We start from the raw sequence: 18,741 nt of genomic DNA, 5'->3' as shown, positions 1-18,741 counted from the left end.
CCCCAATTTTTTTTCATCTTCACAAGGATAGCAGGAGAAAATGGACCCCAATAATTGTTGTGCAATTTCTTCCGAGTATGCCGATAGCCAATATGGTGGAGAAAACTCCTGTGTGGGCGGATGGCAGGGCTCAGAAAGAAAGGAGTGACAGTTTGGAACACAGACTTTGATGGAATGGTCTGCGGATGTAATGTCACATTTGGAGAGCCCCTCATGTGCAGAATAAAACTCCCACAAGTGAACCTATATTGGAATTGATCTAGTGTATACGTAATTATATAGAGTTCATCAGGTTGGCATAAGTGAGTAGTGTAACGCGCATCAGATTGGCATACATGACTAGTGTAGAGGGCATCAGGTAGGCATACGTGAGTTGTGTAGTGTAGGTCAGGCAGGGGAGGACACTGACAGACATTGGCCTCTGTGCAAGATTTGTGTCTTGGCCCCCCCCACCATCAAGCCCCACCCACATAAACACGGCCACATTTACATGTATATTCACAATAAACACAATATAATAAAAATCACACATGGCCATTTACACATTACATACGCACGTACATAGTAAACGCATGCACTAAAGAATATATAACATATGCACATACACAATGACAATGTTGTGATCTACTCGTTCACATCACTAAACGATTTTTCTGGTTTATTCATTCATAGTTGTAAAAGCCATAACTTTCATTTACGCATGTTTCACTATATAAGATGTTAACTGTCACTTTGCCAAACAGGTATATAAAAATGTTACAATAATATTAAAGAGAATCTGTCATCAGGATTTTATAACCCAAACAAATGGCATATTATATATTAGTATAGCGGGGGGAAAAAAAGCAATCACCATTTTTTACACTATTTTCTGATCACCGTTAATATACTGTTATCTGTATTGTACGGGCTGTTACGATTATAGGGATGCAAATGTTATTTTCTTGTGATGTTCATATTTAAAAAGTGCATTAAAATGTGATTATTACTATATTACAAGTATATAGAGATGTACTGCTATATAGAGACGTATGTGCCTGTAACGAAGAATACGATTTAAGACACAAAAAAAATCTACTTTTCTTAGAAATGCAGCCTGTGGATTACTCTTTATGGTGTTTTGAGTTAATTTGTTATTTTTTTCTGTTAGGTTTTTAGTGACTGATATATGTTTATATTTCTTTATTTTTAATGGCGTAAGGAGGGCTACTAGAATTTTTTTTTGCAAATTTTAAAAAACTTAATTTTTTATTTATTTTTTGCCTTAGGGGACTTGAACTTGCAATACATAGACAAAAATAATGTTCTTCTACAATGCCTAGCCATAGACTGAGCTTCATAGGAGGGCAAAAAACAAACCCATTATAGATGGTACCCGCAGTGCTATTGAATACTCTGGACACAATTTGCATTAGTACTGTCACATGGCAACACTTTTCAGCTTGATAGATGAAGTGTCATGGTCTGCCAGGGAAATGATGAGTCTCCTGTAGTCCTGCTGCTCCTGAAGTCAGTCTGCCATCTGCTGTGATCCTGCAACGCACACCCCAAAGGGCAGAAATACATAACTACAGGATCTGACAATTATTAAAAGGGCTACGACTGTGACTATAAGTAAGAGAGCAAACTGAGCACTGCATGTGGAGCAAATTATTAAAAGGGTTATCTGGAACTATGTTTTTCTATGGGTCCTAAGCACTTATTGACAGGTAGATTCTCCTGCTTAATGTGTCATGACATTGATAGAGCAGTTACTTCTCTTCCGCTCTGCTGTATTGACAGGGCATTGCTGCCAATGTCATGTTGATTGACAGCCGGTTCCCAGCAGTAGGCAGCAGGGAGTCGGCTTTCATTCTGCATGGACGCCCTGTCAACACAGCAGAGAGGAAGAGAAGGAACTGCTCTGTTGATGTGATGTCACAGGAAGCAGGAGAATCACCGGCAGGAGCAAGCTGTGACCAGGAAAGATCAGTGCATGGTACACTCACAGCACCGACCTCCAAGCACACAGTCATTAAATCGCTGCTGTCGTCAGGGACAGCGCTGCCTCCTGTCACTGCTGCTCTGAAGAATCTGACCTGCAGCAGTTACAGCTCCCGGCCATCCCTCACCTTGTACTCTGCAAGGAGAAGAGGACACAATGGCAGCTGGAGGAGACACAGGATGGATCCAAAAGCCATGGGAGACTACACTAGCAGGGAGGAGGAAGCAGCTACCTGCTCTGGGAGACCCCTCTGACAGTTACTGCAAAATGTAACACTGCCAAGCCTTGCCCCCGCATATGTGACTGAAGAGATGCTTCTGTATCATAGAGCCGGTGGCAGCATTAACAGGACAGGAAGGGGGACCCTAACAGCGTCTTTTGCAGACTGCGCGGCCCCCTCGGTGTGCAAATGAATCAGGTACGGGCCTCTTCCTCTCCTCTTACTCTTGTAGCTGCCGTCGGCTCTATGACATAAGACACTTCAGCGGCTGATCGGGGCCCCAGTGCAACTGCATTGGCGGTATGTCCACCCTTGACGTCATGTTAGCATACGTGACTTGTGTAGTGTACGTTAGGTTGCCATACGTGAGGAGGGTGTATCCAAAACGTGCATCAGGGTCAGCATGCCACACACAGTTCTTTCACAGCACCAGGTATTGCGCCCTTTAGTGCATTTCATATATGGCCAATTTATTATTTGTTTACACTATTTAGCCAAATGCAAGTGTGAGCTGTATCATAAGCATTGCGCATATATTCCCTTCTTTGCTTCATGGTGGCTATGGGGTGGGCTTTATAAAACATGTCCAGAGCTCCCAACCATCCCAGTTTCCGCGGGACTGTCCCTCTGTGAGGGCTCAGTCCCGCATCCCGTCAAGGCTCAGCTGTTCTCCTGGCTGTGGAGGGTGGTGGGCGTTGTTGCGGTGGTGGAGCAGCAGGCACAGGTAGTAGCTGGCAGCTGCAACTACCATGTATGCCCACTGGTAAAGAAAATGCATATTCATTCCTCTCCACAACCAATGGGCGTGGAGAGGAGTGAATATTCATTGTCCTTAATAGCGCACCTGTGAATCGGAGCCACCGGTTTCCTACTGCGGCTCCGCGATCCTGTGTGCCCGCTATTAAAGAGAATGAATATTCACTCTTCTCCACTCCCATGGGCCCCGGCCCTGCTGACTGTGTGCGCTACTAAGGAGAATGACTATGCACTCCTCTCCATGCCCATAGTCCCAGCGTGAAGAGGAGTGAATATCCCTACAGCTCACCTTGGCATCTGAGGGTGCATAGCAGTGATGTCATGCACTGCTCAGATGCTGAGATCAGCTGCTGGCAGACAGGATGCAGCGCTGGAGCAGAGGGGAGGAAGGAAGGGGAGTATAAGTGTTTATTTTTTTTCATGGGTGCAGTGAAGGGGGGCCATGTATACCAGGATAGGGGACCATGCATACCAGGATTGGGTCTGAGGGGGCCATGCATACCAGGATTTGGGATGAGGGAGGTCTTGCATACCAGGATTGGGGATGAGGGGGCCATGAATACCAGGAATGGGGATGAAGGCTGTCTGCTGAATGCCCCTCATTACCAGGGCCCCTCTGACAACTCCTTCTACCAGGGGAGAAAGTAATTGTAAATGGGCGTGGATTGAGGTGTGGCCAAAATTTGCTGCGCCGAATGCACGAGCTCTCCCTCTTTCTCTTCTTCAAAGCCTGGGAGATATGCATATCTAACATCTGTTCTACACCCTTCTACAGTGGAGCATTTGTACACATACACAGGCTCCATATAACCCACTGAGAACACAATTCTAATACCGACAGCACCTACAAGGTGGCATGGTTGTATCTAAGTGGCTATACATCAACCATCCACTACACATATGCCCTATAGGAATGTCTTAAGTTCCACTTATGTATTTTTATTTTTGTAAGTATTCACTGGCCACCTCGTGTGGGCTGATTTGAGGTGTTCTATTTTGGCTTTTTTATACAAAATTGTCCGGTACTTATGAATTATGAATAATTTGTTATTTAATTACACAATATATAATCATATTTGCTGTTTTTAATCGTGTCTGTGCACTCCTGTTGTACAGTGCCACCATAATCCATAGGCTGAAAAATAAAGGTTTTTTAATTTATCTTTTCCTCTTTGACCATTTTTTGGGGTCTTTTCTTCCACTGGGTATACGTGAGTTCTGTAGAGTGCATCACGTAGGCATACGTATATTGGGTAGTGCACGTCAGTTTAGCATGTGTGCGTTGTGTAGTGTGTCAGGTTGCCATAAGTCAGTTGTATAGTGTACGTCAGGTTGCCATATGTCAGTTGTGTAGTGTTCGTCAGGTTGCCATAAGTCAGTTGTATAGTGTACGTCAGGTTGTCATATGTCAGTTGTGTAGTGTTCGTCAGGTTGCCATAAGTCAGTTGTGTAGTGTTCGTCAGGTTGCCATAAGTCAGTTGTATAGTGTATGTCAGGTTGTCATATGTCAGTTGTGTAGTGTTCGTCAGGTTGCCATAAGTCAGTTGAATAGTGTACGTCAGGTTGTCATATGTCAGTTGTGTAGTGTACACCAGGTTGTCATACGCGAGTTATGCAAGTCAGAAATGAATTTAGTACTCCATGGATGTGTGGTACAGTTTGAAGCATTGTTTTATACACAGGCCAGGTTTGTTGGGGCAGGTATCGCATTGCCAAATGGCGTCCTTTCTTATCCCCCTTCTGTAACACACTCGGCACCTTTTTTGCGACCTTCCTTTCCTTGAGGTTAGTGGGACCTCACTGGGGAAATGTTGCCCTGGTATGATACAGGCACCTTCAGTTCCGGGAGTACTGGGGCCTGCTCCTTCCTGATTGCCAAATATCAGGGCCTTGATCACTACTTCCTGTAAACTGAAAGTACAACGCAGCGGTCTGGCCTGCACATAATGATAGCACAAAAGCGTTGTACAATGTGCATGGCCAGCTTTTTGTACCACACCTTGACTTTTCTCATGGCACTGTACGGCTGGAAGACTTGATCAGAGGGATCAATTACCCCCATATTCTTCTTGTACCCCAGAACACAGTCTAGTTTGTGGACCTGTGTAGAAGTACCTCGCCCAGTGCTGGGGGTGCTTGCCATCATGATGTATGGTGGTCAAGAAAAGGACATCCCTCTTGTCCTTGTAATTGACCACCAGCATGTTGTCACTACATAGGGTGAGAGCAAAGCCCATTCTGAGCAGCAGCCCAATTAGCGTCTTAGCGAGGCCTTTATGATTTTTGCAGACCGTACTGCATGCTGCGGTAGCTCGCCCGCAGAGAGGGACTAGAAGAGTGGGATGCTGGTATAAAAGTTATCTACGTAGAGATAATCTTGATCCAGCAGTGGGTATACCAAATCCAATACAATTTTCCCACTCCCAGGACAAGGGGGCATTCAGGAGGTTGAATCTGAGGGTCCTTCCCTTCATGAACTCTAAACTTGTGGGTGTACCTTGAGGTACTCTCGCACAGCTTGTAGAGTTTAATTCCATACCTGGCCCTCCTACTGGGCAGGTATTGTCGGAATTTGAGCCTCCCCTTGAAATGTTTTAGGGACTCATCCTCACAGATGTCCCTTTTGGGAAACATACACCTCAGCAAACTTGTTGCTGAAGTGCTCAATGACCAGCCAAACTTTGAAAAGTCGGTCAAAGTTGGGGTCATCTTGAAGACACCGTGCATTATCGCTGTAATGCAAAAAACTGTGGATGGCCTACTCGTGTTTATGGGTCATAGCCATGCGGAACACTGGAGTATTGTATAAAACATCAACACTCCAATATTGCCAAAGTTCTGGGTTATTCACCAACCCCATGTGAAGAACAAGGCCCCAAAATGTCTTCATTTCTTCTGCGTCTACAGGGGTACAGTTAAAAAATGAAGCAGTGGTGTTTTGAGCCAAAAATTGCCAGGCGTACAAATTTGTCTCAGCAGAGATGAGGTTTACAAAACCCTCAGAGAAAAAGACTTTGAGAACGTCTTTTTCTGTGAGGCCAGTGGTGTCAAATTGGATTCCTGATTGCGCCACAAAATCAGGAATCTGTGGCTCATAATCTTGAGGAGGCGAGGTCCATACAGGGTCAGTAACGGTGGACGGTGGTTCATTTTTTGTCCTGGGGTGTCTGTGTGGCGGTTCGGTATCACTTGAAGAGGAGGAGGATGAAAAATAAAGGAAGGTGGCATTCTCTCCCTCCACATCAGTGTAGGAGGAAAGGAAAGCATATGCCTGCTCCGCTGAATGGGACATTTTTTCACATATGCGTTGTTTGTGTGTGTACCAAATTGTGTTTTTTTTTTTTTTCTTTTTTTTTTCTCTAAATAAACACAAAGAATAGAATCTACATAGCAAAAGATAAAGAGAATATAAAAATTTGGTAAAATAAAAAACAAAGTTACTAAACGGACGTCAGTAAAAAAATAAATTATCGAGCGCCGGCAACTGACATAACCCTGACTATATTAAGTAAAAAATACTGTAGTAGTTGCCGATTACTACAGTACATTTTTATGCCTGAAACACTGAAAAAGCTGTGCTTGGCTCCAAGGCCGGTAGTTCTCACCTTAGTATGGCGCAGTGCCTCTACCCAAATCTTGCTGGGAACTCTAGGGGAATGCGTGAGGGTCTTCCTCTTCTGCCAGGGGTCAATTTGGAAACCCCTGTTCATGCTACATACTCACAAGAGATGACATTAAAAAACCCAACAGATTAATTGTACAATTGTTAAATGGTGTAAAAGAGGGCATAACAAGGAACAGCAAACAAATGGCATGGCCTGGATTCTGTGATAGAGTGGAACACCAGTCTCTGGGGTGTAAGACAGTACAGCTATACACATTTTATATATATATATATATATATATATATATATATATATATATATATATCCCACAAATATACCTATGCGACTAACACACAGTTTTAGTGTAAAAACTGGAAGAGCAAAAAGCGCAATAGGGTCTTATCCAGAATAACAAGAGTAAAGATAGATGAGAATTTACTCACCTGGTAGGGATTGTGTGACCACAACTACAGAAGACAAATTAAAAGCCAGCTGCCGCAGATTCACAGGAGGAGAGATTATTGCTGAAGGAATGGAACGGGTTAATCCTGTGCTGCCAAATCGATGTGTGGAGACAGAACACTAGATGAATGGGTAAGTAGTTTGTCAACGCGTTTCGAAGTTACACCAGAACTTCTTCCTCGGGACAAACTACAGATCTGTAGTTTGTCCTGAGGAAGACATTTTAGGGTAACTTTGAAACATGTTGACAAACTACTTACCTATCAATCTAGTGTTCTCTCTCCACAAGTCCATTCAGCAAAATAAGATTAACCCCTTCCATTCCTTCACCTATCACTACCACACAGTTGAGAAACACACTCCTAACTAAAAAACACAACCCACAAAAGGCTGCAGGAAAGTAAGTAATACAGTCCAATGTTGGAGCCCAGTTGCCGTGGATATTGGAACACTTTCAGCAACTAATGATGCACTTAACTTAATAAGAGCAAAATTTCCCTCCTGGATGGTCCTCTTATAAGCCCCTTGCACGTGGAACCAAAAGTCCCAACAACACACTCCCTTAGAAAGCAGTTCTGTTATAAATTTCTCAACAGTGGAACCACATGTTCCAGCAGTAGCTACTCACTCCTTGGTGTAGCAGGCCTGGGGCCACACAGATTCAACCTGGAGCTGCAGGGTCCAGGTGCCTGGAACATGGAATGGATGGCAGGATCCTCCTCAGAGGTAAAGGCAGGTGACGGTAGACATTTAATGGTAACCTGGCTGGTCTGCAGGTGTGATTCAGAATCATCTCCTCTCTTCACACACTGAGTCGTTTTCTGCTCTCCAATGTAAGGCTCTCAGCAGCCTTTAATGGAGAAACACAAACATGTCCTCTTGCCCAGCCAGCTCCTCCCTTCTTCTCTAATAGTGATGGGAAGTTCACAACCGATCTGAGAGTGTTTTCTCCCTGCTAGGAACGATGGGAGCCAGCAACCCAGTGAGAGTCACTAAAGTCTCTGAATGGCCATCACTGGGAGTAAAATTACAGTAATCGGTGTCCAAATCTACTCCAACCCGAACCAAAACTATGCCCACCCATCGTTTTCATTGGCTTACTGCAAGGTGAGGTTTTGGCTGTTAGGGGCTCCGGCCACGTCAATTTCATCTTTTCTTCTAATTATTTTATTTTAATTTCATCAATTTCAAACAACCAGCTTTGTTTTTTGAGCTGAGTCAAGTGATCCAGATCACCAAAAAGAGCTGGACTGACCATCACTATTCTCCAACTTGAGCAGCCAGTCTCTTCCTCTGCTATGCCTCCTCTTCCAGGATGCAAAGAGGAGCAGAAGCTGCTGGGAGCAAGGCCACAATTAGGGCATTACTGATGTATGGGGCCCAGTGAGCAGAAGCAGATGGGGGGCCCGGACTGGGAGAGACATGCTGCGCAGCCTGCGCGGAGGCAGCACAGCCGAACCACGGAATAAACAGCGCAGCAGACTGCGTGGCACGCTGGGGCCTGGGCTACTTACTTTTCTTTAAGCCCCGGGGCCCCAATCACTCACATTTGCAGCTACTTGCATTGTATGGCCACAGCAGAGGGGGCCAGCCACGAATGACATCAGTTACGTCAGAAGCTGCCGACCCACCCTCTGTTGCTAAGCTGCCAGTGCGTCCAGTTACCCCATCCGACCACCCATTCACCCACCTGCTTGCCCACCCACCCGCTATTCTTCTTGTGACCCCTCCCTGCTCGTGAAGTTGGAGGCAGTCTGTCTGCTGCCTGCAAACTACTACTAAATTCAACCCTACGGACTGCTGCCTGTCTGCAATAAAAGGTACAGTCGCCTGTCTTAAACGGGATATTCCGGTAACCTCTTCTCTTATAACTTTTTTTGCCATTGATGTAGCTGTATGGGCTTTGTTTATTGAAGGACAAGTTGTAGTTTTTGTTGCCACACAGATTACAGATTAATTAACTCTTTGAGGGAGTTGGGAAAAACAGCAATACCGCCACCGATTTTTCACGTTGTAAATTTTGCAGTGTTACTTTTATTCTCTGGTTCAGACTGACAAGGCCACCATGAGGGCATTACTGGTATATGGGGCATTACGATTATAGTAATACTTTTTTTTTTTTTTTCACATCATTCTACTTGTGCCCCTTTTCAAAAATAAGTAATGGTCTTATTTTCATTGCTGCCTCTTAAAATCAAAAGAGTATTGGATAGTTTAAGAAAAGTTTAATAGGTTAGAGTAGAGCAGGACCCTGCCAAAAGAGTCTACCTTGTCGTGGTGGCAGCTTAAAAAATCTTTTGGCCAAAACAAAAGCTGATATGGAGTGCGATGTTAATGTGCGATTGGTGAGGATGTGGTGCAGAAGTGGAGGAGTTTTTCAAAGAGTGGGCAGTGGGACTGTTGAAGGTTTGTGAGGTGATGGCGTCTATAAGATGCCCCCATTACTAACCCCATAGTAAGGTTTTGAAATAAACACATGGCCTGAAAAAAATCCTTTATTTGACATAAAAGTCCACACGGCTTTAATCATTTATTTAAAAATAAAAAACATGTACACTCAACTAACGCCTAATCCCCAGAAGCCAATGTCCCTGTAAAAAATAAATAAATAAAACAAAATAACCACATCCCTCACCTGTCCAACATGGCATAATTCAGAGTGTCCCACAAATATCTGGGTCAGTTTTAGAGCAGTCACATCAGCAAACACTGATGTGACTGTTCTAGAGGACAGCTGGCTACACACTGACACAGAACTGTAATTACTCCTGTGTCAGTGTATAGCGCTGAGCTGCCCAGAGAGAGGTCACCAGAGTTCAATCAGCCAATGAGTTCCGGTGACCTCACTTACGGCAGAGACGCTGCGTGAGAATTTTCTCAAGCGGCAGCGGTCAGGAAGCGAGATGACCGGAGCTCATCAGCTGATTGAACTCTGGTGACCTCGCTCCCTGCAGTTCAGCGCTATACACTGCCGGGAGCTATCAGGTCGGCTGCTGGGTGATCCAATCATCGTGGGACACTCAAGATTACGACGGATAGGTGAGTATATGGTGGTTTATTTTATTTTTTTTCAGGTGACATGGGCATCGGGGATTAGGTGTTAAGGTGAGTATACAGTGGTTTATTATTTTTAATAATAGTATTTATTTAAACCTTTTGCTTGCTTTCAATGTGCGCACAGGCGCCGGCTGATGAGACTACTCATCCCATCAGCGGTAGCAGCCGTAGGCTTATGGGAGGAGTAGTCTCATTAGCTGACAACTGTGACCCGCGGTTAATTCTTTGTGCGTTTTTGACCCATTGACTTCAATTGAGTCAGTCATATACGCAGCAAAAATCCGTAAACATTTTTTATACCTGCGTTTTTGAGGCGGATTTGACTGACTCAGTTGAAGTCAATGGGTGTTAAACACCACAAAACTGCACAAGGAATGGACATGCTGCAGATTTAAATTCACTGCAAATACTGATAGGAAAATTCCTGATCATGCGCACAGCACTTCAGGATTGTCATTGACTATGCTGACACAAAAATTCCCCAGCATTTTTAACCAAATTCCATGCGGAAAAAACTACGTGAAAATGCACCAAAAACGCACCGTGTGCACACAGCCTTATTCCACCATGATGAATTCACAATTTTGATTTTATTGGGACAACTGTTTGAATATCTATATTGGGTTCTTCTAAGTATATACAGAATTAAATGGTGATTTTGGGGATGGTAGCGTGATGTGCACCAGGGGGATAAGTCTATTGGTGTATATGTTGAGCAATGATAGTGCCATGATTCTGTTCAGGATTTATGCACTATTGTGATAACATATTGAGTAGGCAATTAATGTTAGTTCTACTTTCCTCAACATTGAAATTACATCACCCTGAAGGAAAAGTTGTGGCATTATGGAAATCACAGAATCAACAGACATGTTAAGGATATGCAAATGATGAAAAAAATGTTCTAAAACCAATTTAAAACTTATTCAGTATGAAGTAGAAGAGACTTTCTCAGAAATCTACACATACACTACTTGGCTTCTATGAATGTTATTAATGGTTGCCTGAGGAATGTTCTGCGACACTGAATTCACTTCGGTATGCAAATCATCAAGATCTGCTGCTGGCAGCTCTCTTTGAAATTGCCCATTTTCTCCTTCCAGACCAGGCCAAATTTTTTTAATTCTGACCAGTGTCACTTTATAATGGTAATTAATGGTAACTCTGGAAAACCTCAACATTGATTCTGAATGATTCTCAGTGATTGTGAGACAGGTTTTTTTTTCGCGATACATTGTACTGCACGTTAGTGGTAAATTTAGGCCAATATTTTTGCATTTATTTGTGAAAATATTGGAATTGGTGAAAATTTTGCAATTTTCTAACTTCCACATTTTATGCCCTTAAACCAGATATTTATTAACTATTTTGTGTGATATAACTAACATTTACCACATGACTGTTTTACATAAGCAAATAAATAAGGTACTGCCCCGCTACGGACTGGACCAGGGGGATTAACAAGGTGAAACCACAAATGGGGGTAATCACCTAGACCTGTTAATAACCAGGTGAACCAATTTGCAAAATGCAAAGAAGAAAAGGTGAAAACACATGGGAATGTAAGTGTATTCTAATACTACAACTAAAAACAAGATACAGGTAAAAATGATTACGAATAGTCCAATTAAAATAGTCCTGAATATAAAGTCATTAAGATGCAGAAATACTTTAAGATGTGATTAATAGATGAAACATACGTGAGAATACTGGTGCTTCCTCCTTCAACTGGCTGTTGGCTACAAAGAATGACGTATTGATTCCTTGTAAATCCTCTGCTTGCTGTCTTCAGTGAAATGTCGATAATTAGCGCAAGGGAGCAGACTGGTGGTGAGTGTTGAGTCTGTAGAGCCGGGGACATTCTAGACGGTAGCATCCCCGATACAGCACGGATAGTGGCTGGTGGGGCGTGGGACGTCACAAAAGGTACGGAGTCTGGTGAAGACCAAACCAACGCGTTTCGGGGAAACTCAGTTCCCATTCATCAGAGTGCGTACTGCAGGTACCATAGGTGAGTATTATATAGTCTGTAGTCCCGCCCCCTCTCCAGGAAAAAGATTACAGCAGCTGTGGATCTGAACAGAGAAGCAAGGAAGCGTGTGCAGTGATTTTTCCCGCTGCGCTCACACAGCTCAGAAAACTGGATGAGATCAGAGCTGCGTGAGCGCGGGAAGCGTCTGTCAGCAATCACGCTCACACAGCTCTGACCGCACGCATATGTAGCCGAACAATCTCACCCAGGTGTCAGAGCTGTGTGATCACCGGGGGAGGGGGGTGGTCCATATATATTTGGTCCATAGTTAGTCCAGTTAGGTCCATATATATTTGGACAGAGACAACATTTTTCTAATTTTGGTTCTAGACATTACCACAATGAATTTTAAACAAAACAATTCAGATGCAGTTGAAGTTCAGACTTTCAGCTTTCATTTGAGGGTATCCACATTAAAATTGGATGAAGGGTTTAGGAGTTTCAGCTCCTTAACATGTGTCACCCTGTTTTTAAAGGGACCACAAGTAATTGGACAGATTAAATAATTGTAAATAAAATGTTCATTTCTAGTACTTGGTTGAAAACCCTTTGTTGGCAATGACTGCCTGAAGTCTTGAACTCATGGACATCACCAGACGCTGTGTTTCCTCCTTTTTGATGCTCTGCCAGGCCTTCACTGCGGTGGTTTTCAGTTGCTGTTTGTTTGTGGGCCTTTCTGTCTGAAGTTTAGTCTTTAACAAGTGAAATGCATGCTCAATTGGGTTGAGATCAGGTGACTGACTTGGCCATTCAAGAATATTCCACTTCTTTGCTTTAATAAACTCCTGGGTTGCTTTGGCTTTATGTTTTGAGTCATTGTCCATCTGTAGTATGAAACGACGACCAATCAGTTTGGCTGCATTTGGCTGGATCTGAGCACACAGTATGACTCTGAACACATCAGAATTCATTCGGCTGCTTCTGTCCTGAGTCTCATCATCAATAAACACTAGTGACCCAGTGCCACTGGCAGCCATGCATGCCCAAGCCATCACACTGCCTCCGCCGTGTTTTACAGATGATGTGGTGGTATGCTTTGGATCATGAGCTGTACCACGCCTTTGCCATACTTTTCTCTTTTCATCATTCTGGTAGAGGTTGAACTTGGTTTCATCTGTCCAAAGAATGTTCTTCCAGAACTGTGCTGGCTTTTTTAGATGTTTTTAGCAAAGTCCAGTCTAGCCTTTTTATTCTTGATGCTTATGAGTGGCTTGCACCGTGCAGTGAACCCTCTGTATTTAATTTCATGCAGTCTTCTCTTTATGGTAGATTTGGATATTGATATGCCTACCTCCTGGAGAGTGTTGTTCACTTAGTTGGCTGTTGTGAAGGGGCTTCTCTTCACCATGGAGATTATTCTGCGATGATCCACCACTGTTGTCTTCCGTGGGCGCCCAGGTCTTTTTGCATTGATGAGTTCACCAGTGCTTGCTTTCTTTCTCAGGAGGTACCAAACTGTAGATTTTGCCACTCCTAATATTGTAGCAATTTCTCGGATGGGTTTTTTCTGTTTTTGCAGCTTAAGGATGGCTTGTTTCACCTGCATGAAGAGCTCCTTTGACCGCATGTTTACTTCACAGCAAAACCTTCCAAATGCAAGCACCACACCTCAAATCAACTCCAGGCCTTTTATCTGCGTAATTGAGAATGACATAACGAAGGGATTGCCCACACCTGTCCATGACATAGCCTTGGAGTCAATTGTCCAATTACTTTTGGTCCCTTTAAAAACAGGGTGGCACATGTTAAGGAGCTGAAACTCCTAAACGCTTCATCCAATTTTAATGTGGATACCCTCAAATGAAAGCTGAAAGTCTGAACTTCAACTGCATCTGAATTGTTTTGTTTTGAATTCATTGTGGTAATGTCTAGAACCAAAATTAGAAAAATGTTGTCTCTGTCCAAATATATATGGACCTAACTGTATTCTTTATGGTGGCACAACCCCTTTAAGTAATGTGCAATGTCATAAGTTCATGGCATCAGAATGAAAATGCAAGTAGACTGAAGGTGCGGTGCACCGTACTAATGGCACTGCATGTGCACTAAATGCATAATAATAAACACAATATGTTGTTTTTCTCTACTCTATAAAAGGTTTAAAACAAAACTTTTTACATGCACATAGTAAATAAACATGAGAAAAGAGTATTGGATAAATTGCTGCCTGTAGTTGCATTGCGGTGATAACTGTCCCATGACGATATTAGATAGAAGCACTTGTGATGTTTTGTCCTTAAGAACAATTCCCCGAAAGTTGCCTATTGGCAAACTTGCCTCGAAGAGAAATCCAGGATGATTCGTCCGGCTATCAGAAGGAACGATGACATCTGCTGCAGGAACGTTGCTAATTTCACTAATGGCCAGTGAACTCAGGCAGAAATGGTTAGGTGCGCTAAGAAAAAGTTTAAATATACAAACATAAATAAAACAATGACAATAATTCTGCATACTTTAATAAACACATTAATATTAAGAATGTTGCATGTGCAATAAAAACTCACGAGCGTCAGTGAATCCCTATGTATGTGGTGTTGTAATAGTGATATCAGAGGACCGATGTTCTAATAGTATATCATTAAAAATTCTGTTACAATAGAAGTATTACCTAATCCTACCTCTAACCCCACAAACATGGCTGGGGGAAGGAACATTGAAATCAGATGGTCTAGATCAGGGGTCTCAAACTCAGCTGGGCATATGGGCCGCACACGGAAAAATATTTAATTTGGGGGGGGCCGCATTATTTGCTTGACAAAGTGACATTTTTAGTGATACCAATTTATTTTCTATACACCTTTTGAACTGGTCCCCATATTGCAGACACGGTCCCCCGTCCAGGTCCCCCATCCAGCAGACACGGTCCCCCGTCCAGGTCCCCCATCCAGCAGACACGGTCCCCCATCCAGCAGACACGGTCCCCCGTCCAGGTCCCCCATCCAGCAGACACGGTTCCCCCATCCAGCAGACACGGTTCCCCCATCCAGGTCCCCCATATTGCAGACATGGTCCCCCATCCTGGTCCCCCCTCACGTCCTGGGCACAGGGTTGTCATCCCCCCCATACTGAGCACAGGGTCTCCCCCGTCCCCATACAGCGCTCAAGCTCCCCGTCCCCCGCCCATACTGTGCATTTCCCCTCCTATATTGAGCACAGTTCCCCTGTGCTGTATTTCACATGACAGAGGGGGGGGGGGAGGATTCTCACCAGTCCTCCTTTCCCTCGTCGTCCTTTCTGCACCTGTGGCCCGCAGGCACAGACCCCGTAACGATTGCGGCTCTCTCCAGCAGCCGCGGACATCAGCGCTGTAATGCAAAGTATTGCCGCGCAGAGACTGACTCTCTGCACAGCAATACCAGTGCCAGCCGCCGGCCTATCAGAGGCCAGCAGCTGACATCCGTGCATGGCAGTGACGTCATACGCCGCTGCGCTGGGACGCAGAGGTCAGCTGCTGGCCTCTGATTGTACAGCAATACCAGTGTCAGTCGCCGACCTATTAGAGGCCAGCAGCTGACCTCTGCGTCCCAGCGCAGCGGCGTATGACGTCACTGCCATGCACGGATGTCAGCTGCTTGCCTCAGATAGGTCGGCAGCTGGCACTGGTATTGCTGTGCTGTGCCCGGCAATACACTGCATTACAGAGCTGAGGTCAGCGGCTGCTGGAGAGAGCCGCGATAGTTACGGGGTCTATGCCTGCGGGCCGAAAGAAGCAGCCGGAGGGGCCACATGCGGCCCGCGTGTTTGAGACCCCTGGTCTAGATAAACGTGGGTAAATTGCATCTCTTCTAAGAGGTGTAATAATAAAAAAAAAATAAAATGACAACATGGTAACCAGCAATATCTGGAAAATCAAAAAGACGAACCTAAGATACATACCCCAAAATTTAACGCAAAGGGATGCCATCACCCTGTTACAAGATAATAACATTATTATCCTCCTAGAGGACAAAGGAGGTAGCATAGCGATCATAAACTACACCATATCATAAAGAAGCTTTGAAACTTATGGGTGACTCAAAAAACATATTAAAAACAGACCCCACAAACCGGTTTACTAACCAGCACAATCTCCTGGCAGTTTGAGGCAAAAAGTTGGACATTTTAAATAAAAAAAAAAAGAACATCAATTTGTACTTAAAATATCGCTGTGCTGGGTGTTATCATCATCATATTCTAAAAATACATAAGGACCGCACATGCCCTCCGGGGAGAAATTAAGAAGAAATTGAGTAAAAAGGGGGAGACGCTCCCGAAGCAAACGTAATCCTTCTTCCTGACAGGAGGATGATTCATCCCGGATTTACCTCGGAGGCAAGTTTACTAGCAAAGTAACTTTTAGGGGACCTGTTCTTAAAGGGAATCAGTCAACAGGTTTTTGCTATGTAATCTAAAGACAGGAGAGAGAGGCTGAAACACAGAATTCGGGAACGTGTCACTAGTCAAAGTGAATAAGGTTTAGTGATAAATCCTTCACAATTATTAAGAGATAAAACATTGACTAACTAGTCGGGCAACTAAGCACCTCACTGTCTATGGACTTTGTCCATAGAGAGCCTGGTGTGGGCGGGGCTAGCTTTCTCAGCATTGCTTCATTCTAGATCTAAAAGCTCTGATTGTGTCAGAACGGCTGCACCCAGTAAACTAAGTGATACATCGTTGGATTCAGGGTCTCTTTGCCTACATCAGGCTGCTCTTAGATGAGGTAGAAAACAAACTTGCTGACAGATTCCCTTTAAAGGACAAGATGTTACAAGTACTTCTAATACCCTCATGGGACAATTACTACAACAGTGCAACTACAGGCAGCAATTTAACCAATACTATCTTGTTATGTTAGTTTAATATGTGCATGTAAAAAGTTCATTTTAAACCTTGTACACTAGACCAAAACATATTGTGGTATCGTTATTATTAAGCGCACATGCAGTGCCATTGGTACGGGCACGACACCTTCAGTCTACTTGCACTATCATACTGATGCATACATGAATTATAGACAATGCACATTACTGAACCTCCATATAGCCATTAAGTAAATTATTCAGATTAGCCTAAGTTCTAGACACGCTCTTTCATTTCTTTATGTGCCTACCTCACCTTTGTTTAAATTTTTACCACATTGTGGGAATAACACCACACTTATTATAAGTATTGTTACTAATTCTAAGCATCTACACTAACTACAAACATATTGTATTGGTGTGAAGCCAAATCGTGAATGGCTACTCATGTACACACCATCTAGTTATTGGCACCACAAATAGCCTTTACTTTCAGCCATCTTTTCTAATATACTGTAGTTTATCTGCATACATCTCCATTTTTTTATTTCCCCATGGATGGACCAGTATGGCGGGACAAGATGATGTTTTCAGTTATACCATTTTTATTAACATTCAACATTTTGTTTGGCAGTATATTGAAAATGCATATTCTTTTGCCACTTTTTTTTACGGTGTTCACTGATGGGGTTAACTAATGTGACAGTTTTATAGATCAGGTCGTTCCGGACGTGGCAATACTAAAAATAGGTATCCTTTTTAGGTTTTTCCATAAAGTTAAGTATTTATGGGTATTTTTTTTTTCTTTTTCATTTAGAGATATTTTTATTTTTTACTTAGTCCCTCTATGGGACTTTAACTTATTACTTTGATCGCTAGTATACTGCATTGCAATGCACCGGGACTGCACTGCATTATACCTGTCATGGTGTAAACAGGGCACCATAGCTAGCAGACCTCGGGTTGCCATGACAACCATCAGGCCCTCACGATGACGTCACAAGGGTGCCGATCGTACGGGAGAGGGAGCTCCCTCTCCCAGTCTCCTAAATATTGCGATTGATATTGATCGTTGCATTCAGGGTGTTAAACAGCCTGGGGCGGTGCGGGCACCACTCCTGGCTGTGAAGCCGGGGCTCAGCTATCACGTAAGCCGAGCTCCAGGCAGAGATCACGTGGGCACAGATCCCGTATCACGCACGACCGCCATGACGTACCTATACGTCCTAGGTCGGAAACCCCTGCTCGACCATGATCTATAGGTACGTCAAATGTCGTGAAGGAGTTAAATAGAAGGGTATAATATTGGTAGGAAAGCCCCTTTAACAGCTGTAAAGGTGGTCCTCGCTCAGCATTTCTAGAGTCCTGCATAGCATGTCTAGTTAATGTTTGGGAGACTTGAACTGCTGCATAACCAAGCAGAATTTCTATTCAGATACCTGAGAAAGCTGAATAAAATTCCAAATCTACAAAAGGTCTTCTAGCAGACAGAGTTTGGTATTAACAGCTGCTTGGAGCAATGAAAAGACATTCGAGCACAAAACTATCAATACAAAGATCTCCGTTCACTCAGGCGCACCATGACATTAGCAGTAACGCTTGCAAAAGAAAAAAAAGAGGTCTAAAAATTAGCCTGTAGCCGATGACAAATCATAGGCAAAGATGGAAGAACATTGCTGATAAGAGGTAAACCAGGAGCCGAGTACAGGACTGGTAACACATTAACATGTATAACAATGTTTTGTTGCTGCCCATTTTGTGCAATGTCCAAGCACATGAGAATAAAGAGCCCTGTTGCAAATATTGCACATGTAAGTAATAATAATTCGCTCCATACAACTGCA

The sequence above is a fragment of the Phyllobates terribilis genome, unplaced genomic scaffold (genome assembly GCF_046119375.1).
Source record: "Phyllobates terribilis strain yellow unplaced genomic scaffold, ASM4611937v1 Scaffold_5__5_contigs__length_657084704, whole genome shotgun sequence".
Taxonomy (NCBI): domain Eukaryota; kingdom Metazoa; phylum Chordata; class Amphibia; order Anura; family Dendrobatidae; genus Phyllobates; species Phyllobates terribilis.
This window is presented reverse-complemented; position numbering follows the sequence as displayed.